The sequence below is a fragment of the Bubalus kerabau genome, chromosome 2, assembly GCF_029407905.1.
Source record: "Bubalus kerabau isolate K-KA32 ecotype Philippines breed swamp buffalo chromosome 2, PCC_UOA_SB_1v2, whole genome shotgun sequence".
NCBI classification, from domain to species: domain Eukaryota; kingdom Metazoa; phylum Chordata; class Mammalia; order Artiodactyla; family Bovidae; genus Bubalus; species Bubalus kerabau.
In genome coordinates, this window is record NC_073625.1 from 142219007 (window position 1) to 142245773 (window position 26767).

Sequence of the window (26767 nt, forward strand, 5' to 3'; positions counted from 1 at the left end):
GCATCTCGTGCCTCTCACGGTTGGGAGGCTGTGAGCAATCACATGTGGCCGGACAAGCCTGTCAGGTAGGCTAGAGAACCTTCAGAGGAGTTTGTAGGTTAAAACACTCTTGTCACGCCCAGGAGTTTTTATTAACTGGAGCTTTAAGTTAACTCCTTCTCCGAAAGAGGTGGTGGGGGACAGCCCCCCGTAAAGCCAGAGGTGTAAGTGAGAGCACAAAGTAGTAAAGTAGGCAGGCTCTGGTTATGGGGGTAGATGCTCGAGGATTTCCAGGGGGACTCCTGAGGCTCGATCCTGCCTTTGCGTATGTCAAGCCTCCTTCCTCATGACCTTTGCCATGGGCGGAGTGCCTCACGCCGGCCCCCAACAGGGAGTGGTATCACAATTATTACTGCCATTAATATTAATGTATGGATCCCACTTCTATCAATCTATCTTGATGACTTTATAATGGGTTCCTTGCAGGTCTGACTTGTCTCAGGCTTCCAGAATAAAACTGCTTCATCAAATTTGGACTTTCTTGATGAGATGCCTCTGGCTTCATCACGTGATCAGTTTTCATAGAGTTGAAAGCCAGCTGCTATTCCATTTTAATTTCTTTTTCCTTTCTCCTCTCGCCCTCAGGGATTTTGGATAAAAGAGTTTATTAGCTGAGTTCACTGGCTTGTCTCCGAAAAGCCTGAAACTATACTTCAAACTCAGCCAAGGCCCTTCCTTTGAGAGTGTGCCAGCTACGGAAGCCAGACCAGCAGGTGCAAACTGTTTGTTCCAGTCAGCCTTCCTGCTCGAGAACATCCCGCCAGGCCCGCAAGAGACACGCACGGCAGCAGAGAGTACTAGCAAGTGCCCATCCTTGTAGTCCATACTCAATTCCACAGTCCAGTTTCCACAAACCTAAAATCCAAAAGGCTCTGAAAAACAAGTTTTGCTTTGTTTACCAATCTTTAGCAATCTCACTTGGTAAAATCTGACTGACATGAATGGGAATAAAGTTATTTAAAATCTTTGTTTCATTTAATATGAATATTGACACATTGTGCTGTAAAAATTAATATATTTAATTATAAGATATTCCCTGCATGTCTGTCTGTGTGTGTTTGAAATAACTCTAAATGTCAAAGCATGTACAGCCCCAGAGATTGTAGACAAGGAATTGTATACCCATAGTATAAAAACACAATAAAATCCCTGTTTAATAACGAAGGAAAACTTTGACTCCATCTTGACATTCATGAATTTCTATGTGTCTCTCTTACTGAGTTGGAACTTCCTTGTTGGCCTAACAAAAGTTACTTTATTGTCACAGAAACAGTCTTAGACTGCGAGCTGGGAGGCCTAAAAGAAATTATTTACCTTCTCTGAACCTCAGTTACCTCATCTGTGAAATGAGGATGAAAATTCCAGTTCTAATTTCTTCGAGGGAAGGTTTGAGACTCAAATTAAAAAAAAAAATACATACTCCATTGTTCATCTAGGTCCAACCTTACCACCATCAATTTGTGAGTCTTGGCCCTCTCACTCTTCAATCACATTGGATAAGTATGGAAGACCAAACCTAGGCAAATTTATAATTATATATGTGTGTGAGTTCAAAAGCATGTGTACACACCTGCTTAGATTGCATTAAGGTTAAAATATTGCCAAACAAGACCTTCTGGTACTTTGATTAATAAATACCTTTGGGACTTCCCTGGTGGTACAGTGGGTAAGAATCTGCCTGCCAATACAGGGGACAGACGTTCCATCCCTGGTCTGAGAAGGTTCACATGCTGCAGGGCAACTAAGCCTGTGTACCACAAGTACTGAGCCTGAGGATGCTAGAGTCCATGCTCCATAACAAGAGAAGCCACTGTAATGAGAAGCCATAGCAATGCAACAGAGAGTAACCTCCACTTGCCTAGAGAAAGCCCTCACTCCGCAATGAAGAAATTAAAATAAATTTTTTAATTTAAAAAATAAATAAATATCTTTGGTAACACCAATGTGTTTTTTAAAAAAATGTTTTTTCCACTTTGAAAAGAGAGCAAGACTGAGTGAAAGAGTCTATGCAACACAGCTGTGTATGCGATTAATCTTAAGTGACTTGTATTGGTGGATCAAAGAAATACCCACAAGTAGGCAGATAAGATCCTGTTCGCAGGCTGGAACTGGAGGAAGCAGAAACCACCCCAACAAAACCAGATATAAAAAATAGAGAAGATATAGAGCAAAGAGCAGGGAGTCTAGAACGCCTTGGGGCTTTTAGCTGATGTGCATTTGCTTTTCATGCGGCAAATTACTCTCCGTTCTCAGAGCTTAAAAAATGTACACCTGTGGAACATATGTATGAGTTAGGTATCTTGAATAAGGACCTCAGAGAGGCCTAGAATTAAACAAAAGGATGAAAATAACAATTTGCAATTTACTGACTGCCCACTCATAATCCTCACACCATTTCTATGCAACAAGGATTGTTATCACTCTCATGCATCCTATTTATTGCTGTTTAACAAACCACCCCACAAGTCAGTGGCTTAAAATAATCATTCCTTGTTATCCTTCACATTTCTGTGGGATAACAGAGCTCAGCTGAGCAACTGTCTTTCAAGATTTTATGCAGTCACTGTATAAAAGACTGGAGCGGGAGACACTTGATGACCCCATCGTGGTGGGCATCCCGATGGCTTCTTCACTGGTGTCTGCCTCCTTAGCTGGAATAGCTGGAACATCTGGGGTCTGGCTAGGCCTCTCTTCTCTCTCTGGGTCTTCTCCACAGGCCAGTTTGGGCTTCCTCCAAGCATGGCAACTTCCAAGTAGTTGGATACCCTGTATGGCAACATTCTTCCCATCCAGGGGAAGTTCCAAGGGAACGAAGTGGAAGCTGCAAAGTTTCTCATGGTCTAGCCTCAGAAGTCATGCTGTGTCTCTTCCATGAATTCTATTGGTCAAAAGTGAGTTACAGGATCAATCCAGATTCAAAGAGAGGGGTTTATACAAAGGTGTCAATAGTAAGCCATGTGACTCAATGAGGGACCATCTTAGGAGACTAGCAAATAGAAAACAAATACAAATATAAATATCTATAACAAACCATGTTATAAATGAGAAAATTAAGGTTTGCAAAGTTACGTTACTCGTTCAAGATCCAATACCTTGTAGGTAGTCAAGGTGGAGTTTAAATCTAGCTCTCTATATGATTCCACTTTGCTACACTCTGGCTTCTCAGGTGGTGCTAGTGGGAAAGAATCTGCTGCCAACGCAGGAGACACAAGAGACCTGGGTTCGATCCCTGGGTCAGGAAGATCCCCTGGAGGAGGAAATGGCAACTCACTCCAGTATCCTAACCATGGACAGAGGAGCCTGAGGGGTATAGTCCCATGGGACCACAAAGAGTCAGATATGACTGAGCGCAAGCACAAGAGAATGCTACATTGTATCTATTACGGAAAACTATCTATGAAAAACGACTTAATTTACTAAAACAGTATGTATTAAGGCACTGCACAAAAACAATATCTCCATCCTCTAAAAACTATACCTAGAAGGCTGTGGTCTAATGTGGAAACAATACTGGACTTGAAATAGGAAATTCAGAGTTTGAATCCTGACTCTGTTGTAACTACAGGCATCTCATTTAAAATCTTTGAAACTCACTTTTTCAAGGTAAAGTGGAGATAATAATGCCCTTCCTACACCATTGGTGTAAAAATCAAACAAAGCAAGAGACATGAGCATAATTTCATCAGCGATAGAGTATTATATAAATGGTAGGCTTTAACGGAGAAGAAAGACATGGACCCACAAAAGGTTATGTAACAATGTAAAAGAGGAGAATGCCTCCTTCCAAGAGGCATTCAAGTTGAAGTTTGATAGATGTCACTTCTAGGAAGTGACCCATGCAACTGCTGAGACACTGTACTAGGCGCTCTGTGAAGCTCCTTCCACCTCTGCACTCTCTGACACCATACGTTTGCCTGGAAAACTCCAACAATCTGGACTGCAGGAGGCACTTACTCCTTAACAAGATGGCAAAATACCATTTTGTAAAGGAATAAAGAAGACACCAGGGTCCCAAAGAGCAGAGATTGAGAGAAAATTCACTCCTTACTTGTATTTCACCTTATTTCACCTTACCCTCAAATCGCTTGATGTGGGCAGATCACTTGAGAAGGAAATACTGTAGAAGTTCAGAGAGAGCTGCAGCTAAACCCTAGTTTGAACTTGAGTGTGACTGTGTCTGATGAGCTGGGCTCAGACAGTCCTGTAGGAGTAAATGGGTATGGATGGAGGAGAAGAGCACCAGGCAGGCCCTGAGCTGGGTCCCCCCTCCAGTCGGAGCCCTGGGGAGAGCGCACAGCAGCCGCAGGCAGCCACAGGCACTCACACACCCAAGATTTTCTGTGATGCTCTGGAGACAAGCAGTGTGTCTTTCAGGCAAAGGGGAGACAAAAAGAGACATGGGGGATTGGACCACTTTCTCCTTCCTTCCTGAAGCTCTATGTGATTTGGCACAGAAAGGGTACAAAGGGTGTTACATGGGAAGGGGGAGTGAACCTCTGAACTGTAAAGAGAAATGTGAGTGTCACCTTGTTTGTTTGGATATAAACGAATTCAGGATACAGGACAACTGACTCCTAGAAGAGATTCATCTATTCTATAGCAGTATTTCCCAAACATCTCTCCAAGGATTTATGTTTATTCCTTTCCTCTCATATGTTCTGAATAGTGCATGAGTGCATGCTAAGTCAGGCTTCCCAGGTGGCGCTACTGGTAAAGAAAACACCCACCCCAATGCAGGAGACATAAGAGAGGCAGGTTCAATCCCTGGGTCCGGAAGATCCCCTGAAGGAGGGCACAGCAACCCACTCCCGTAGGACACAACTGAAAACAATTTAGCTTGAAAGCACGTATGTATAGAAGTTGATTTGTGGCTTACAAAACAAAATTTTTCATAGTGGTGTCTGACCGTGCAACCCTATGGACTGAGCCTGCTAGGCGCCTCTGTCCGTGGGATTCTCCAGGCAAGAATACTGGAGTGGATTGCCATTTCCTCCTCCAGGGAATCTTCCCAACCCAGGGGTTGAACCCACATCTCTTATGTCTCCTGCGTTGGTAGGCAAGTTCTTTACCACTAGTACCACCTGGGAGGCTTGTTCTAAATACTACCCATGAAACAAAAGTAACTTTTTTTTTTTGCTGCACTGTGCGGCACATAGGATCTTAGTTCCCTGACCAGGATGGAACCTCCTGCATTGCAAGAGCAGAGTTTTAACCACTGGACTACCAGAGAATTCTCCTCAAAATAAATTTTCAAGTTTTTTTTTCTATTTTTTTTTAAATGTCCAATTCAGTAGTTTTTTAGTGTATCCACAAAGTTACAGTCATTACCATCTAATGCCATAACATGTTTATCATACCAAAGTGAAACCCATTAGCAGTCATTCCCCATTCTTCTCTCCCCACAGTCTCTGGCAACCACTCACTTACTTTCTGCTGCTATAGATTTGCCTATTCTGGACATTGAATATAAATGGATTCACACACTCTGTGGTCTTTCTGTCTGGCTTCTTTGACTTAACATAACGTTTTCAAGGTTCATTTATGCTGCAGCCTCTTATTAGAACTTTGTTTTTATTGCCAAGTAATATGCCATCTCATGGGTATACCAGTTTCCGTTTATCCATTCATCAGTTGATGGACATTTGGGTTGTCTCCACCTTGGAGTTATTATAAGAATTCATATGCAAGTTTCTCTATGACTGTATATTTTACAATTCTCTTGGTTATATACATACCTAGGAGTACAGTTTCTTGGTCACATGATAACTTTCTATTTAACTTTTTATGAAACTGCCAAACTGTTTCAAATAAAATATTTTGATCAGTAAATTTTTTTTTCTCAATGAAACCATACATTAATCATTGTTTCTGATCAGCATGAGATTATGCTTATTACTGTATTAACATCTTACCTTTTAGGCACAAGCAGAGAAATTTGCACTCTAGCCTATACAGACTCACTGTGGGCAAATGGTAGTTTTGACTTTTTGAAACTTCTGCCAGTAGCTCAAGGTATCATCCCTAGAGTACCTTTGAAAGTCCACAGGGTCCTGAACTCCAGATTGGAAATGGAGCAAAGAGTAAGAACAGCTTTTGGAAATGTTTTATGATAGTTTAGGACATCTGTGCTCTTCTTCTCTTTCTTCTCTTCCCTCAACCAGAGACCTTTATTTTTTCACTCTTGACTAACATAGATCAATGGTTCCCATACTTTAGAATTTTAGGAACTGGTAAAACAATTTTTCAAATAGTGAAGTTACATAGGATTTCCAACTTTCTATGTTGTCAAACAAGAACAATTAAAAAAAAACTTCTATAACAATGGTGTAATTGAAGAAAAACCAACTCCAGATACTAGACTAAAAGATGGTTGTAAAAATTCATTTAAAAAATTGTTTCTATATGCTTACTAATTTATTTTTCTTATTTTGTTATGGCCCACTGAAAACAACCTCTTAGATCAGAAAGACAAATCTGGTCATACCAAGTGCAGACAGAATAATTAAGTCTACACAACTGTGTTAAAGTGTAAGTGATCCTAGCCTCACCTACCCTGCTCCCATTACGGACAAATTACCTGGAATGTTAGGTCCATGAATCAAGGCAAATTGGAAGTGGTCAAACAGGAGATGGCAGGAGTGAACTTCGACATTTCAGGAATCAGTGAATTGAAATGAGCTGGAATGGGTGAATTTAACTCAGATGATCATTATCTACTACTGTGGGCAGGAATCCCTTAGAAGAAATGGAGTAGCTATCATAGTCAACAAAAGAGTCCGAAATGCAGTACTTGGATGCAGTTTGAAAAATGACAGAATGATCTCTGTTCATTTCCAAGGCAAACCATTCAATATCATGGTAATCCATGTCTATGTGCTGACCAGTAATGCTAAAGAAGCTGAAGTTGAACGGTTCTATGAAAACCTACAAGATCTTTTAGAACTAACACCCAAAAAAGATGTTCTTTTCATTATAGGGGACTGGAATACAAAGTAGAAAGTCAAGAAACACCTGGAGTAACAGGCAAATTTGGCCTTGGAGTACAGAATGAAGCAGGGCAAAGGCTAATAGAGTTTTGCCAAGAGAACACACTGGTCATAGCAAACACCCTTTTCCAACAACACAAGAGAAGACTCTACACATGGGCATCACCAGATGGCCAACACCGAAATCAGATTGGTTATATTCTTTGCAGCCAAAGATGGAGAAGCTCTATACAATCAGCAAAAACAAGATCATGAACACCTTATTGCCAAATTCAGACTTAAATTGAAGAGAGTGGGGAAAACCACTAGACCATTCAGGTATGACCTAAATCAAATCACTTACTATTATACAGTGGAAGTGAGAAATGGATTTAAGGGACTAGATCTGATAGAGTGCCTGATGAACTATGGAATGAGGTTCGTGACATTGTACAGGAGATAGGGATCAAGACCATCCCCATGGAAAAGAAATGCAAAAAAGCAAAATGGCTGTCTGAGGAAGCCTTAAAAATAGCTGTGAAAAGAAGAGAAGCCAAAAGCAAAGGTGAAAAGGAAAAATATAACCATTTGAATGCAGAGTTCCAAAGAATAGCAAGGACAGATAAGAAAGCCTTCCTCAGCGATCAATGCAAAGAAACAGAGGAAAACAGTAGAATGGGAAAGACTAGAGATCTCTTCAAGAAAATTAGAGATACCAAGGGAACATTTCATGCAAAGATGGGCTCGATAAAGGACAGAAATGGTATGGACCTAACAGAAGGAGAAGATATTAAGAAGAGACGGCAAGAATACACAGAAGAACTGTACAAAAAATGTCTTCATGACCCAGATAATCATGATAGTGTGATCACTCACCTAGAGCCAGACATCCTGGAATGTGAAGTCAAGTGGGCCTTAGGAAGCATCACTACAAACAAAGCTAGTGGAGGTGATGGAATTCCAGTTGAGCTATTTCAAATCCTACAAGATGATGCTGTAAAAGTTCAGCACTCAATATGTCAGCAAATTTGGAAAACTCAGCAGTGGCCACAGGACTGGAAAAGGTCAGTTTTCATTCCAATCCCAAAGAAAGGCAATACCAAAGAATGCTCAAACTACCACACAGTTGCACTCATCTCACATGTTAGTAAAGTAATTCTCAAAATTCTCCAAGCCAGGCTTCAGCAATACGTGAACCGTGAACTTCCAGATGTTCAAGCTGGATTTAGAAAAGCCAGAGGAACCAGAGATCAAATTGCCAACATCTGCTGGATCATTGAAAAAAGCAAGAGAGTTCCAGAAAAACATCTCTTTCTGCTTTCTTGACTATGCCAAAGCCTTTGACTGTGTGGATCACAACAAACTGTGGAAAATTCTGAAAGAGATGGGAATACCAGACCACCTGACCTGCCTCTTGAGAACTCTGTATGCAGGTCAGGAAGCAACAGGTAGAACTGGACATGGAACAACAGACTGGTTCCAAGTAGGGAAAGGAGTACGTCAAGGCTGTATATTGTCACCCTGCTTATTTAACTTATATGCAGAGTACATCATGAGAAATGCTGGGCTGGAAGAAGCACAAGCTGGAATCAATATTTCCGGGAGAAATATCAATAACCTCAGATATGCAGATGACACCACCCTTATGGCGGAAAGTGAAGAGGAACTCAAAAGCCTCTTGATGAAAGTGAAAAGAAGAGTGAAAAAGTTGGCTTAAAGCTCAACATTCAGAAAACTAAGATCACAGCATCTGGTCCCATCACATCATGGCAAATAGATGAGGAAACAGTGGCAGACTTAATTTTGGGTGGGGCGGGGGGAGGGGGCTCCAAAATCACTGCAGATGGTGACTGCAGCCATGAAATTAAAAGACGCTTACTCCTTGGCAAGAAAGTTATGACCAACCTAATCAGCATATTAAAAAGCAGAGACATTACTTTGTCAACAAAGTCTGTTTATTTAAGGTTATGATTTTTCCAGTAGTCATGTATGGATGTGAGAGTTGAACTATAAAGAAAGCTGAACCCTGAAAAATTGATGCTTTTGAACCGCGGTGTTGGAGAAGACTCTTGTGAGTCCCTTGGACTGCAAGGAGATCCAACCAGTCCATCTTAAAGGAGATCGGTCCTGGGTGTTCATTGGAAGGACTGATGTTGAAGCTGAAATTCTAATACTTTGGTCACCTGATGGGAAGAGCTGACTCATTTGAAAAGACCCTGATGCTGGGAAAGGTTGAGGGCAGGAGAAGAAGGGGATGACGGGGGATGAGATGGTTGGATGGCATTACCGACTCAATGGACATGAGTTTGGGTGGACTCTGGGAGTTGGTGATGGACAGGGAGGCCTGGTATGCTGCGGTTCTTGGGGTCAAAAAGAGTTGGACATGACTGAATGACCGAACTGAATTGAACTGATCATTTCCAAGTGGGATGTATTTGTCTCTACCTCATCCTTATTAAGAAAGGTTTCTGTGCCACACATGTTCCTAGAGTTTGATTTTAAAACAGGGGGAGAAAGGCCAATAAGGGAAGACTAAAAGAGGTTAGGTTTGTCTAAAGAGCTGGGGATTGGGCTGGGCGGTGAAGAAAATTGAGAAAGAGGGAACAGCATCCTCTTAGGCTGAGGGTAGTTTCCTTGGGTGGGTGTGGTCCTGGGGATGGCAGATTCCAGGAAGGGCCTATAATGTAAAGGACTTAGGGAGGGGTGACAAGAATAAACAGGAAATGTTGCTGAGATAAAGTAGGTCCTCTTTACTGCTTTTCAGAAATATTTTACAAGAGACTGGAATTCCTTAAAAAAATTTTTTTTTTGATGTGGACTATTTTTAAAGTCTTCATTGAATTTATTACAATATTGCTTCTGTTTTATCTTTTTTTTTTTTTTGATCGCAAGGCATGTGGTATCTTAGTTCCCTGACCAAAGATTGAACCCATTCCTCCTGCATTGGAAGGTGGATTCTTAACCACTGGACCACCAGGGAGGTCCCTGGAATTTCTTTTTTAAAAAATACAGAAACTGGACTTCATGATTTGAGATTCACAAAGATCATACAAAATGGAACAGTAGTTGATATCCAGCTTTAAGACCATCAATCTCCCATTACAACTGGTATTTCTTCTCTTCTCCAAGACACTTTGACTCTCTTCCTCTTATCTCCTACGCAAAACTTTTGCTTAGGAATTAAAGAAACTGTATTTGTACAGGACACTATGCATATAACACATAAATATAAATAATTATCCTTTGCAGTTGGAATAAGTAACTTTAATGACTGTCTTTATTCATTCCTTGGTTCATTTATTTGTTCATTCATTCAAAAAACATTCATTGAGTATCTCCTAAGGGGGAAAAAATTGTCTGAGGGCTAGCTAGATAAATTAACAAAATTAATGCCTAGTTCTTGAGTGAACAAATATTTGACTCAAGATATGTAAACAAAGGAAATTACAATGATGCACAATAGTAATATTACAAGCACAGAGCTGTGGAGTGATCGATTCAGTCTTTGGAGGGGTGGGGCAGGGGGAAAGTTCAATAAAGACTTTCTGGAAGAGATGACAACTGAGTCTAAGACGGGGGTGGTGGTGGTAGCATAGTCACTAAGTTGTCTCTGACTCTTGGGAATCCATGGTGTCTGACTCTTGTGACCCCATGGACTGTGGCCCGCCAGGCTCCTCTATCCATGGGATTTCCTAGGCAAGAATACTGGAGTGGGCAGCCATTTCCTTCTCCAGGGGATCTTCCCAACCCAAGAATCGAACCCATTCTCCTGCATTGCAAGCAGATTCTTTACTGACTGAGCCACCAGGGAAGCCCTGCCTAAGAAGGCAAGTAGCAGCATATCAGGCAGACTAGGGTGGAGAGAATATTCCTGGAAGAGAGAACAGAAAAAAGTGAACCATTCACAGTTCCACTGTAAAAAGTGTGGGAAGGTGAACAATTAGGCTGGAGGGCAGCAGTCAGAGGAAGGACATGGACTTGGGACTTTGGCATGGGCCAACAAAGAGATTTACTCAAAGAGGCATAATATGATTTTCATTCAGAAAGCTCATACTGTAAGGCCATGGAGGATACAGTAGGCTAGACAAAGAGAGACCAACTAGGCAGGTCTTGCAGCAGCCTAGATGAGAGAGAATACAAAGCCAGGCTATGATAGAGATGCAGCCCATCAAGGTTGGAAAGGGGAGAGATTCCTTCTGCCTGGGAAGGAAGATCTGGGAAGATATCTGGGAAATGGGATTTGACTGTCCTGAATGAACTGAACTTCAAAGGCACAAACAGAAGAAAATGGGGGACTTCCCTGGTGGTCCAGTGGTGAAGACTCCCGGCTCCCAAAGCAGGGGGCCCAGGTTCGATGGATCACTGGGTAGGGAACTAGATCCTGTATGCCACAGCAAAGATTCCACACATTGCAACTAAGACCCTGCATGGCCAAAAAAAAAAAAAAAATGAGATCGTCTGTGTTGACTCTAAACCCACAGTTCCCAGCACAGATCAAGTCACATAGCAACCTTTTAGTGTCTGTTTGTTGGATGAATGAAAAATGAGTTCCAGGATGTGTTAGTTATCTCTTAACACACCCCCAAATTCAGTGGCTGAAAAGAACCACCATTCATTTTTGTTTGCCTGTCTACAGAGTAGACAAACAGCTCTGCTGGTCTGGGCCCAGCTTGGTTGACTTCAGTGTCAGCAGCCATCACTCACTCAAGCATCTGCAGTCCTCTAGTAGGTTCGTTAGTGGTTGGAAGGCTGTCGGGTTGAGAGACAGGGTGACTGAGAGCCACGTAGGTCTTAGTATCTAAGTAGACTAGCCTGGGCTTATTTCCATAGTGGCGCTGGGGTTCCAAGAGAGTGAACAAAGGCATGCATGGCCTCTTAAGGCTTAGGCTCAGAACCTACAAAAGTTGCATCACTTCTGTTGTTGCCTCTTGCAGCCCAAGTAAGTCACAAGGCCAGCCCGGATTCCAGAGGAAGAGAAAAACACCACTTCTTGATAAAAGAAAATAGAACGTCACATTCCAAAGGGAGGTGGGTACTGTGGGGAAAAGAACATGTTTATAATCTATCACACAGGCAGAAGGAAGAGGCAGAGCAGGGCTGGAAGTTGGACTGTACTAAGGATCTTTGGGCTTTCTCAGTGGCTCAGTGGTAAAGAATCCACCTGCAATGCAGGAAACGCAGGAGATGCAGGTTTGATCCCTGGATTGGGAAGATCCCCTGGAGAAGGAAATGGCATCATCAGGACAGTGTGGAATGACAGCAATCACTCACAGGCAGGCTAAGGGGAACGGTGGGGTGGGGAGCTAGGAACACAGAGAAAAAGACTGAGCTGGATAAGAATGTAGAAGCCAGACCACAAAGGGCTTTGAAGGTCAGGCTGAGGATGTTTGGACTGTATTTTCCACTCCCTGGGCAGCTCTCAAAAGTTTTTGTGATAGGAAATGACACCATCAGAAGAAACCTCAACCAATGTGAGAGGTTAGGGGAGGTTAGGGGGAGCTCATTTTAGCCCTTGCTGCTTGTCATTTGGAAGTGGGCTGTGTACTACAGCTATGAGAAAAGCACATAGAGCAGTAACAGCTCTCTTCGGGTCTCTCCATTATTTCTCCCTGCTCAGTGCTCCCCAGGTGGCAACTGGACTCAATCCAAAAGGCAAATAAGGAGCCAGTCCAAGTTTACTGAGACCACCACATGAGTAAAGATTACAACATTCTCAACAACTTAAAACATGTTTGCCAGCCGAGGCTAATTTTTAGCTACTACTTCCTCTTCTTTGGAAGTATTTTGGTTATAAAGTGAATGCAATTAACAATCTCTTATATTTGTGGGGAATAAATACCAAACCTGGTGGTAGAGCAATTGGGTTATTTTCAAAGCCCAACCACTCTCTCTTTTAAACTTTAAGTAAACTCAACACACCCCCTTGCACAACCCTTGAACTAGCTCGGGGGTTTGCTCTCTCTGCTCTGCTGTGCTGGGGATTCAACCAAAGAAAGGCTAGCCATGGAGAAGTAGAAGCCGGGTCCCTGGCATGTGAATAGGCTGAAATTCTAAGCCATCTTAAATGACAAGTCTTTACCCTCTAGGGATAAACTCCTTGCTTTGATCTTCAAGGTGTGGCAGATGGTAAAGAATCTGCCTGCAATGAGGAAGATCTGGGTTTGATCTCTGGGTCGGGAAGATCCCCTGTAAGAGGGAATGACAACCCACTCCAGTATTCTTGCCTAGAGAATTCCATGGACAGAGGACCCTGGTGGGCTACAGTTCATGGGGTCACAAAGAGTTGGACATGACTGAGCAACTCTCACTTTCACTTTTTTTCAACATGACATAACAGGTCCCATCTCTCAGGCTAAAAATGGCAGCATTTCTGAGAGTTTAGCTCTCTTAAGAGGAAATGTGGGATGGTCTTCTCCCCACTTTTCTGTCATTAATTCCTATGTATCCTCCAGAGTTCTGCCTTGACAACATGAACCCAGGACTGTGGCCATTTGCCTCCCTGCTTTATCACTAGGGTCTAACACTTAAGTAGTGCTTACTGATTATTCAGTTCAGTTCAGTCGCTCAGTCGTGTCCGACTCTTTGTGACCCCATGAATTGCAGCACACCAGGCCTCCCTGTCCATCACCAACTCCCGGAGTTCACCCAGACTCACGTCCATCGAGTCAGTGATGCCATCCAGCCATCTCATCCTCTGTCGTCCTCTTCTCCTCCTGCCTCCAATCCCTCCCAGCATCAGAGTCTTTTCCAATGAGGCAACTCTTCACATGAGGTGGCCAAAGTACTGGAGTTTCAGCTTTAGCATCATTCCTTCCAAAGAAATCCCAGGGATGATCTCCTTCAGAATGGACTGGCTGGATCTCCTTGCAGTCTAAGGGACTCTCAAGAGTCTTCTCCAACACCACAGTTCAAAAGCATCAATTCTTCGGCACTCAGCTTTCTTCACAGTCCAACTCTCACATCCATAGATGACCACAGGAAAAACTATAGCCTTGACTAGACGAATCTTTGTTGGCAAAGTAATGTCTCTGCTTTTGAATATGCTATCTAGGTTGGTCATAACTTTCCTTCCAAGGAGTAAGCGTCTTTTAATTTCATGGCTGCAGTCACCATCTGCAGTGATTTGGGAGCCCAAAATAAATAAAGCCTGACACTGTTTCCACTGTTTCCCCATCTATTTCCCATGAAGTGATGGGACCAGATGCCATGATCTTCATTTTCTGAATGTTGAGCTTTAAGCCACCTTTTTCACTCTCCACTTTCACTTTCATCAAGAGGCTTTTTAGTTCCTCTTCACTTTCTGCCATAAGGGTGGTGTCATCTGCATATCTCAGGTTATTGATATTTCTCTCGGCAATCTTGATTCCAGCTTGCATTTCTTCCAGTCCAGCGTTTCTCATGATGTACTCTGCATAGAAGTTAAATGAGCAGGGTGACAATATACAGCCTTGACGTACTCCTTTTCCTATTTGGAACCAGTCTGTTGTTCCATGTCCAGTTCTAACTGTTGCTTCCTGACCTGCATATAGATTTCTCAAAAGGCAGATTAGGTGGTCTGGTATTCCCATCTCTTTCAGAATTTTCCACAGTTGATTGTGATCCACACAGTCAAAGGCTTTGGCATAGTCAAGAAAGCAGAAAGAGATGTTTTTCTGGAACTCTCTTGCTTTTTCCATGTTCCAGCAGATGTTGGCAATTTGATCTCTGGTTCCTCTGCCTTTTCTAAAACCAGCTTGAACATCCGGAAGTTCACGGTTCACGTATTGCTGAAGCCTGGCTTGGAGAATTTTGAGCATCACTTTACTAGCATGTGAGATGAGTGCAATTGTGTGGTAGTTTGAGCATTCTTTGGCACTGCCTTTCTTTGGGATTGGAATGAAAACTGACCTTTTCCAGTCCTGTGGCCACTGCTGAGTTTTTCAAATTTGCTGACATATTGAGTGCAGCACTTTCACAGCATCATCTTTCAGGATTTCAAAGAGCTCAACTGGAATTCCATCACCTCCACTAGCTTTGTTCATAGTGATGCTTTCTAAGGCCCACTTGACTTCACATTCCAGGATGTCTGGCTCTAGGTCAGTGATCATACCATCGTGATTATCTTGGTCGTGAAGATCTTTTTTGTACAGTTCTTCTGTGTATTCTTGCCATCTCTTCTTAATATCTTCTCCTTCTGTTAGGTCCATACCATTTCTGTCCTTTTTCGAGCCCATCTTTGCATGAAATGTTCCCTTGGTATCTCTGATTTGCTTGAGGAGATCTCTAGTCTTTCCCATTCTGTTGTTTTCCTCTATTTCTTTGCATTGATCACTGAAGAAGGCTTTCGTATCTCTCCTTGCTATTCTTTGGAACTCTGCATTCAGATGTTTATATCTTTCCTTTTCTCCTTTGCTTTTCATTTCTTTTCTTTTCACAGCTATTTGTAAGGCCTCCCCAGACAGCCATTTTGCTTTTTTGCATTTCTTTTCCATGGGGATGGTCTTGATCCCTGTCTCCTGTACAATGTCATGAACCTCATTCCATAGTTCATCAGGCACTCTATCTATCAGATCTAGGCCCTTAAATCTATTTCTCACTTCCACTGTATAATCATAAGGGATTTGATTTAGGTCACACCTGTATGGTCTAGTGGTTTCCCTACTTTCTTCAATTTAAGTCTGAATTTGGCAATAAGGAGTTCATGGTCTGAGCCACAGTCAGCTCCCAGTCTTGTTTTTGCTGACTGTATAGAGCTTCTCCATCTTTGGCTGCAAAGAATATAACCAATCTGATTTCGGTGTTGACCATCTGGTGATGTCCATGTGTAGAGTCTTCTCTTGTGTTGTTGGAAGAGGCTGTTTGTTAGTCGAATGAAAATATGAATGAATATTGGAGCCAAACACGGTACTCACCTGTGCCAGTTGTGTTTTTGTGAGCAGGTTACTTGCTTAGCTTTCCTAAGCCTCAGATTTATCACATGTCAGGCGGTGATAAGAGGCTCTACCTCAAAGTTTTCAGGGAAGAAATTACCCATACAGGTTCAGCTCCATGGTGGATGCTCAGTAAACAAAAGGTGGGAAAAAGAAAAAGCCCCAAATTCTGGCAAGGTAGAGTTCTCTCCAAAATGTGCAGAAGAGACATATGGAGCAAACCAATTCGATTTATCTGCAGCTGGCAGGAAAGTGTCATGAGACTATTCTTGCTTTTTGGGTTCTGCCATCTCACCAAAGCCATTCCCTTCCTCATCTGGAGGTAGGCTTTTGAAGTGCAGTCCATATGTCAGATGGCAGCATGACATGGACTAAACATGAACTCCCATTACTAAATACAGCAAATAGCTACTGCAGGGGGTATTATTATGTGCCTCTCAAAAGATCTGTCCAAGTCTTAACTGCCAGTACATGACCTTATCTGAAAATGGGGTCTTTTGCAGACATAATCAAGTTAAGACAAGGTCATAGTGGATTAGAATGAGCCCTAAATCCAGTGACTGATGTCTTTATAAGGGAGAGGTGAGGGATATTTAGACACTGAGGCACACAGAGAGAAGGCCATGTGACAGCAGAGAGAAAAACTGGACTGATGTCCCTGGAAGCTAGGTTTCCCAGGTGGCTCAGTAGTAAAGAATCTGCCTGCCAATGCAGGAGATACAGTAGACATGGGTTTGATCCCTGGTCGGGAAGATCCCCTGGAGAAGGACATGGTAACCCACTCCAGTATTCTCATCTGGAAAATTCCATGGACAGAGGGGAAAATCCCATGGACAGTCCATGGGGTCTCAAAAGAGTTGGACACCACTTAGCAACCAAACAGCAGCAGTAACAACAACACCTGAAAGCCAAAGAAGGCCAGGGATTGCTGGCAACCACCAGAAGCTGGAAGAGATAAGGGAAGTTTCTCCCCTAGAGCCTTCAAAGGGAATAAGGCCCTACCAAAACCTTGATTTCAGACTTCTAGCCTCCAGAACTGTGGGAGACTACATTTCTGTTGCTTTAAGTCATCCAAATTGTGGCAATTTGTTATGGTGGCCCTAGCAAACTAACACACATACAAACAGCATTCTTTTTTTTTAAGTTCTTAGGATTCGTTCCCAGCCTTTCCTGGAAAAAGTTTCATACCCAGAACAAAACACTTTCCGGTCACAGGACATTTTCAGACATGTGAAATCAATAGTCAGAGGAGTAAAGAAGGGTAACCAAGGGGTCATCAAGAGGAGGTGGCAAAGGAGATCAAGGCAAATGTGGGCATCCACAGGGCCACAGTGGGCAGTGTTAGCCAGAGCCGGCTTTCAGCCAAGAAGGGCCAGGTGGGGCCGGCTTTGCCAGTTGTTACAGAAGACAGGTGCCGTGAAGTCAGCCTGCCCAGGACAATTGCAAAAGTCATGCAAGGTCAGGCCAGAAGCCAGGCTTGGAAATGCCCATGTCAGGCATTCGAGCATTCCTTCCATCCTACATCATGGGGGCTCTGGGTTTGCTTATGATTGCAAAGGGCTACTTTGGCACGCAGGCTGACTTAAATCATTCCTGGAAAGCTGTGTTTCCTGAGTTAATGGTCTCAGTCTGTAATGGACCTTTCATCAGCTGCTGGGGTATCCCCTTATGTGTGTATCACCTACGGGGACTTGGGTCATCCCCTCCTCCCCACCTTCTGTATCCTGAGATGGGAACCCAAACCCCCACGAGTAGGCTGAGTTCACCAGGGCTCAGGGCCAGATAAAGGGAGCAGCATTGTGGGAACCCACTGGCCACTCACGGAGACACACAGAGGACTGGTGCCTGGGCTGTTGAAACAAATAACTGTGGTTCCCTCCCCATGACCTCTGATAAGGGGGAGAAGACTGTGGCCGGTGTGTAATGTTAACTAAAATTTCAAAGCACACATCTATTTTGGAAAGACCCCCCAAGCCAATGGTTGATTGTAAATGTTATTTAAAAATTATTCTTGAGGGTCCTCTCTGTGCAAGACTTTAAGTCTATGGGTCTCAGGACTCAGAGATCATGACCATTGAAGGCTCATAATTCTGTGTGGAAGATGGAGCCACGTGAGCCTTTGGAGATGAAGCCGGATGAAGGGCCACGTAAAGGCCAGTGAGAAGGCAGGTAGAGTAGGGATCACACACCTGGTTTTGAGCACCTACTCTGTGCCAGGGGCTGGAGACACTGGGAATAAGTGAGAGTCTTGCCTTGGGGAAGATTAAAGCAAAATAGCTACAACATAAGCAGCCAATTTCTGGCCACTTCTCTCTTCCCACCCCCCTCCCCCCACTTCCTTGTCCTTGTCATTCTGGCCTACTTTTTTCACAGTATTCTCACTTTCTGAAACAATTTTGCCGTTTTCTTTGTTACTCGATCATTGTCTTTCTCCCTCCCTGGAATGTTGGCTCAGTGAGAACTTCTTCTATGCTCTCCCCAAAGTCTAGTGTGGTATCTAGCACTTCATAGTTGCTCAACAAATATTTGTTGACTAAATGGAATACAGCCCAGCAGGAGTAAAAGAAGCCAATAAAGAAAAGGCATTAAGATTATCGGCTTTGAATCTGGATTCCCTAGGTTTGAACCTGAGCTCTTCTGCCTACTCACTCTGGGACCTTGATCTCTTTACTTAACCTTTGTATGCCTCAGTTTCCTCAACTGTAAAATGGGGACACTAACATAATCGGCCTCACAGGATTGTTAGGAGGATTAAGTGAGTTCATACATACAAGAAACACTTCAAGCAAGGATTAGCAAACATTTTCTTAAAGAGCCATACGGTAAACAATATCAGCTTTGCAGGTCATCTGGTCTCTTTGCAATGACTCAACTCTGCACTTTCGGCACAAAAGCAGTCACAGACAAGACACAAAAGAATTGAACGTGGTTTCTTCCCAGGTGGCATGGTGGTAAATAATTTTCTTGCTATTGCAGGAGATACAGAAGACACGAGTTTGATTCCTGGGTTGGGAGTAGGAAATGGCAACCCACTCAAATATTTTTTTTTTTTTTTTTTGCTTGGAATATTCCATGGACAGAGAAGCCTGGCAGGCTACAGTCCATGGGGTTGCAAAGAGTCAGGCATGACCAAGCACACATGCATTCATCTATCCACATTTTGATTAAAACATTAAGAATTATAGCACAACATAAAACATATAAGAATTATAACCCCAAATAGTAACCTATTGACTGGGAACTCAAAGTCTTTCTTTCACAACAAATTCACTGTGTGACTTGAAAACTTAAGTTATAGTTTTGTTGCTGTTGCTTAGTTGCTAAGTTGATGATGGATGAGAGGGAGGTTAAGAGGGAGGGCACATATGTACACCTATGGCTGATTCATGTTGGCTTGACAGAAAACAACATTTTGTAAACCAAATATCCTTCAATTAAAAAATTAATTAATTTAAAAAAAAGAGAGCTCCCAGGCGGCTCAGTGGTAAAGAATCCACCTGCTGATGCAGGAGATGTGGGTTCAACCCCTGGGTCTGGAAAATCTTCTGGAGAAGGAAATAGCAACTCTCTCCAGTACTCTCGCCTGGGAAATCCCTTGGATGAGGAGTCTGACAGGCTACAGTCCTTGGGGTTGCAAAAGAGTTGGACATGACTTAGCAACTAAACAACAACTTCCATTCATATGAAATCTCTAGCAAAACTATATAGCAGTAGAAAATAGATTGAGGAGCTGGGGTCAGGGGGAGAAGGGATGGCCCATAAGGGACCATGAAGAAACTTTCGAGGGATTTGAGAGTATCCTAAATTTTGATTGTGGTGATGGTTATGTGACTGCATAAATTTGTTAAAACTTATACAAATATACAGTTCAAGTGTACAAACTACACTTCAATAAAGTCATGAAACATAAGTGTTGTGTATATTTTTTTTAAGTCCAGCTAGATTATTCTTTCTCAAAATTGCATATTTGTTTTAGAAAATGTTCATGGTATAAAAATGGAAAACAAAACCTTAAGCCTACCCACCAGAGATAACTACTATTAACATTTTTGAAGAGTCAAGATTAAAAAAAATAATATACCCTGAGAGTCTTCACTTAATGTTAAATCTTGAGCATTTTACAAAATTCTTCAAAAACAGTTTTTGGCCGTTCGAAAAGTCTGTTTTGTGTGTTATAGTAGTAGACTTACTGACCATTCCCTGTTGTTAGACTATGAGATTTTTCCATATTTTACTCTTGTAAAGTTAGACTCTGAAAGTATAATTTAGCTCCAAAGTGAATGTGAAAGTCGCTCAGTGGTGTCTGACTCTTTGCGACCCCATGGACTATACAGTCCATGGAATTCTCCAGGCCAGAATATTGGAGTGGATAGCCTTTCCCTTCTCCAGGGGATCTTCCCAACCCAGGGATCGAATCCAGGCTTCCCGCATTGCAGGCAGATTCTTTACCTGCTGAGCCACAAGGTGCCAAAGGTTATAAATAGTTTCCAAGGTTCTTGATAGATATTTTAAACTATCTGAGATTCTTTCAGAAATAGCGTGTAATCAGCATGAGAGAGGGACCATATTACTGCCTCTCTGTCAGCACTGTTTCCTTCTTTTTCTGTTTCTTCAAAGATTTCAGATTGCTTTGATTTCTGGTGAGGCTGATTTGTTCTTAAGTGCTGTGGCTTTCCCTGTGGCTGCTTATACACATCCCAGTCCTTCTCCCACTGGGAACAGGATAGATTTTCATTTTTCCCCCTTTGAAAATAGGCTTGCTTTACCCATGTGACTTGCTTTGGTCAGTGAAATGTGAGTGAAGTAACATGTCACTTCTGGCAAGGAGTTTCAAGAGCTAGTGCAAAATTTGCCACATATTCCCTATTCTCTGCCTGTATGACCATGAAAGCATCAGTCACAGTGAAGCATCTGTTGGTCTGGGTCCTTGAGAGACCCCATGACCAGGGGTCCCCAACCGACTCACGCTGGGAGGTAACATGAGTGAGAAGTAAACCTTATTAAATCACTGAAATTCAGAGTTAGTTGTTACTATGGCATAATCGAGATTGCCTTGTCTCATGTATTTTTGTATGATAACAAGGTGAAATATTGACCAAAGTCCTTCCACTTTAGGAAAAATGCATAAATTGGTACTAAGATTGTGTAATTATGAAACAAAGGAAACCCTATGTCTTCACACAGCCAATGACGTTTCAATTTGAAAATAATTTCCTAATGCACTTCTATAAATAGAGTGAAGAAAGGAAGTTATTTGGTTGACAGGAATAAAGTAAACCATGGGCTTTTATGAAAATGGCTCCAAAAATTCAGTAAGGAAGGGAAAAAATCAATTCTGGGACTTTAAATTGATCCATGTCTAATTTGTTTTGTGTCCTGCTGTTGTAACCCAGACAACATTGTGATTTCACAGAAGTGCCCCATGCTGCTTTGATGAGAAGTGTTTAGAGGGGTACACAGGACATGTTATAACAATCAAGCCGCTGCCCAGGGATGGAGCGTTTAGTGTTTGGATCTCAAACAGGAAGTCATTTTTCTTGTCAAAGAAAAGACAATAAATGATCTTTCCCAAGGCCACACAAGCAGAAACACACACAGGATGTGGAAGGTCAGGTAGAGCTCCAGTGGTGGGGAAACAGAGACTCACATGAACAGCAAGGAGATGATATTTTGCAAATTGTTATCGGCAGACAGATCAGAAATGTTTTGCCTAGGTATTAAGGGCTCCTAAGAAGTAGCCTGTCAGTACAAGTAAGCCTGATATTTAGGGCCAGAATCTACACAGAATCCACAGAGATCATAAAATGCAAGAAGAAAGGAAAAGAAATCATGAAAAATGCCACCGGGCTAAGTATTTTCACCTACAAAATGGTAACAAAACTCTCCTACATACATAGTATTTTTCGCTGTTGTACACATGTCATATGTGTATGTATACATATATACATACATATGTATTCATAGTCTGAGTATAATCATTCTCAAAAATCATTTTACTATTTTTAAAATGCCCGAAGTTTCAGAGCACTTTGGGCATTGCTATAGAGAGATATCTGGGCTGGTGGATTCTTTACACGATTATTAGAGTTAAGATTCTAGTGCCCAGAATGGGAAAAACAATAAATAAACAGCACCTATTCATCCCCATGTCTCTGTTAAACAATGCATTGCTTTGAGGGTTTTTGTTTGTTAGTTTGATTGTTAGCTTGCTTGTTGAGAAGAGATATTGGTAAAGTATGAGGGATTTTCTTAATTTACTATTGGAATATTTATAGTAACCTTGATGTAACTGATACAGAAGAAAAAAGTATCAAATAGAAAGAAATAATAGGAAAAAAAAAAAGAAAGAAATAATAGGAGAATTATAGCTAGAAACAAAGATTTCTAATGAACATAGGTTACAACCACAAAATCAACAAACAATTCTTATATTGGGAAGAATCATTAATGTTCATATTTTTAATTTTGACTTCAAAGTGAGAATATAGAAGAATTTTACTTTTCCAAAATCGGACTGTTAGACTATATCTTTGCTGGATTTAAGTAATCACAAAACATCTATTAAGCAGCACAACCGAGCACAAAGGGGAAAAAAAAAACCCTATAGATCTACTTCTACTGGAGAAGTAGAAAACAGGTTGATTTTCTTCCCTTGTACATTTATAAGTAAAATGAGCATAATTCTTATGGTCACAGGGATTGGTTTTGAAGGTTATTATGTCATAATAATAATAACTAATATTTATTGAGTATCTACCACACTGCAGACAGTTTAATCTTCACAAAAACACAGTCAAGTCAGCTGTGGTAGACTCTTACACCATAGTCCCCAGTTAGCCACATCTCTCAGTATTCACAGTCTTATGTATTCCTTTCTGTACTGATTCTGAGCTTGGCCATGTGACTTGCTTTGGCTAATGAGACATTGGCAAGCATGGTATAAGCAGAGGCTGGATAAGAGCTTAAACATTGGATTGCCCTCTTGAGATCTAGTTGCCATGTAAAAAGCTCAGGCTAAATTACTCAGTGATGACAGGCCATCTGAAATGAGGCTCTGGAGGATGAGAGGTCATCTTAGATTCTTCCAGCCCCAGCCAAGCTCCCTGCTGAATGCAGCTGTGTATGTTATTCAAGCAAAACCAGAGGAAGAACAACTCAGCTGAGCCTCACCCTGTAGAATGATAAAAAAGTAATAATTGTTATATTAAGCCACTATATTTTGGGGTGATTTGTTATAAAGCAATAAGTAACAGAAATGTGGGTACTGTAATCTATAATTGACAAATATAGAAACTGAGGCTCAGAGAGTTTAAATATAGTTGTCAAAGTCTTAGAATACCATTGTCAATTCCAAATACACCACATAAAATCTCAAGTCCTTTTCACTATGCTCTCCTCTAAATTCAAAATTGGATATCTAAATGTCTCCTTAGCTGAATAATAAACACCTAAAATCTAAAATGTCCCAAAGTAATTCTTGAGGTTCTCCACCTCCTCTGTCTGGATTCCCTACCTCTGTACATGGCACCTGTACCCATCCAGTTGCTCAGGCCAAAAAACTGGAGTTATTGGGAATTCCCCGGCGGTCTCACTGCCAGGGCCTGGATTTAATCCCTGGTCAGGGAACTAATATCCCACAAGCTGCTCGGTACAGTGAAAAAAAAAAAAATGTGGAGTTATCATTGAACTCTTTCTTTGATTCATACCCCTCAACCAATCTGGTATCAAGTCCTGTCTACTCTAACTTCAAAGTGTCCTCTCAAACTGACCCTACTACTCATCACATCTTCCTCAACCATTCCCGTGCTGGCTACTATCGTGCCTTGAACTGCTACCATAGCATCTGGGCAGGAGGGGGTTAGTGGGGAAACAGCAACAGAGAGAGCCAAGGGAAAAGGAAAAAGAGACAACAGAGCAACACCTTCAGAGTCAACAGCTCTTGCTGTCAATGCCCCGCCATCCCCATCTCTAGCACTCTTGGTTATCTTCAGGGAAATGAGGCTGAAACCTAGCAGCAAGAGAGGTCTGCCTTCTCTCTTTCCCCTTTTCTCTTTCTCCTTTTCTAGAAATCCATTTCCCCTACCACTTCTCTAAAACCTATAAAAATGGGTTTTAGCCCATTTCTGGAAAAGCACAGTAACTGAATGCTTGCACAACACCCCTCCACACCCCACCATTGATTTGACAATGAGATTCTACATCTGACTTCAGGGAGATTACAAGGGTAGGGGATTATGGTCTCGAGCAGGTTTTATCCCTTCCTCTGCACATTCAAGTGTTGCTTTGGATTTTGAAGGCTTATTTCTCAAGAGAGGAGATCTGGACCAGGTGGGGTGGGTGTGGGTGTGGTTAATTGACTAAGCAAGGCCAGGACTTCCCAAAGAAAATGTTATTTTTAAAAGAGAAAAAAAAAAAAGCATCAGGATGTGTTAGCCCAATAAATAATTCATTGGACTGCCTATTCACAGATCACAGACTAATAGAAAAATATTGCAGAATGGCCTACATGTCAATCAATGTGCAGTTAGTTAAATAAGCAGTATGCAGATGTCACTTGTAAAACCCAGATTTATACATTAATTGTATGTTTTACCCAGGCAAAAGCATAATATCTACTGACTTCACTTCAGATTCTATTAAAATCTCCCATGGCCTTGAAAAGGTTACCTGACATCTTGTAGGCCAGATCCAAGGCTGAATAGACATGTCCCCTGCCACTGAGTGTACAATAGCCAAACATTCAAACAACACTTGCTGCCCATCCAGAGAAACACTGAGGACTGTGATCCTTCTGGCCCACTGGAATCCTCCTGACTTCAGGGTGCACAGCTGCGGCAGCAAATGCAAAGGCAGAACGTGTGTCTGCAAATACCCCAAACCCAGCTCCATCAGCAATTCCCACTTCTACCTAAACAACTTCCTAATGGTTTGATATGCTTTTAAAAGAAAAAGGATGAAGATGTACTATGACGACTATATTGCTGTTACTACTACTAAAAGTCCTACTATGTCTTAGGACTTGTGTTAAGTGCTTTATAGGCCATTCCCCACCCCCCCAGTTATTTCTCATCACAACCCTGTGAAGCAGATCCTATTTTTATTCCATTTCTTTTTTCAGATAAAATGTCTAGAAAATGAAAAAACACAGAGTAATCAAAGTTAGCTCACAGACAATGACACAACAAATTGACATCATGTAGCTCCTGGTGAGACACACTCAGAAGGAACTAAAATCGCCTCTATGGTATTCTTGCTCAAAGTGCATAGCTGGAGGTCAGTCAAGATCAAACCCAAACTGAGGGACATTCTTAAAAATACTGGGTGGTACTCTTCAAATGCATCAAGATCATGGAAGACAAAGACATTGCAAAGCTGTTCCATATTAAGGGAAACAAAATAAGACAACTGCCGGCAGCACGTGGACGTGGACTGGATTCTGAACCAGAAAAGCAACATTAGTGGGACAACTGATGAACTTAAGGACAGTTGATTAACTTAAGGACTGTGGATCAGTATTTTGCTAATATTAACTTTCTGATTTTCATCCTTTCTCTGTGGCAAAAAAATGACAAAATTTGGATAAACTAGGTGATGGGTACTCAGAAATTCTTGATGCTATTTCTCTCTCTCTCTCTTTTTTTTTTTTTTGCAAGTCAAAAGTTATTTCAAAATTAAAAGTTGAAAAATGTAAAAAAGAAAAAAATGTTTTTTTAAAACAGTATAGCACTCCATCAGGGAATCTCAGGAGACATGGCAGGTGGTACCAAATAAGGAATGGAAAATGAGACTGTTTCTCTTCCCACACCTCTTGATACCATTTGAGGTTTGTCCTTGGAGTGGTTCATCCAGAAGATAAATTTCTCTTGTGTAGAATTTTTGTGAGTGACAGTCTGTTGGATTTGGAAGATAACTTAGAGGGCTTCCCTGGTGGCTCAGGCAGTAAAGAATTTGCCTGCAATGAGGGAGACCTGGGTTCAATTCCTGGGTTGGGAAGATCCCCTGGAGGAGGGCATGGCAATCCACTCTTATATTCTTGCCTGGGAAATCCCCATGAACAGAGGAGCCTGGCGGGCTACAGACCATGGGGTTGCAAAGAGTCGGACACAACTGAGTGACTAAGCGCATACACATTCTTAGGGGTCTTGTTTTTCAAAAAAGACACCGGAAGCTCAGAAGGGCATGAGGCTGATGGACCTGAGGTCACACAACAGGAGAGCCAAGATTAGCACACAGATAGTTGTTCTGGGTCACGGGATACTATTTCTGTCCCACCACTTTCAAATTCTGAAAGAGGACACCGTTGTGCCAGAATCCACGATGTGGGGCCTCATCCAGTAGCTGTGTGTTTCTTTCTAACTACTCACCAGAGATTTGCTTCTGTGGGTAAGATATTCATTCATTCATTCATTTAGCACAATTTTATTGAATCCCTCAAGTGCCCAGCACTGCTTGAAGGGCTACAGATACAGCAATGATCAAAAACAAAGTCCTCCAATCCTAGCAGACTGGCCTGGGTTCTGATCCATTTTCTGCCACTAATGACCTATATGACCTTGGGCACATTCCTTTAGTTTGCTCTTCTGTAACCCAGAAAGAAAGAATTACTGAAAAGTTGTTCTGAGTATGAAAAAGATACCAAATCTAAGCTCTTAGAATTGTCTAGCATATAAGCACTCAATAAATGTTAAATAATACTGTTATGTTTTTCTCTCCAACCTGAGACCTTGTCAGTTATGTTTGCTGGTGGAGGTATCTGGGAGTTCTCAGAAATTCTATAGAATATTTCTAAATGCATTGGAAACTCACATTTACGAAGGTGAGTTTTTCCAACAGAGTAATTTTCCATTTCCCACT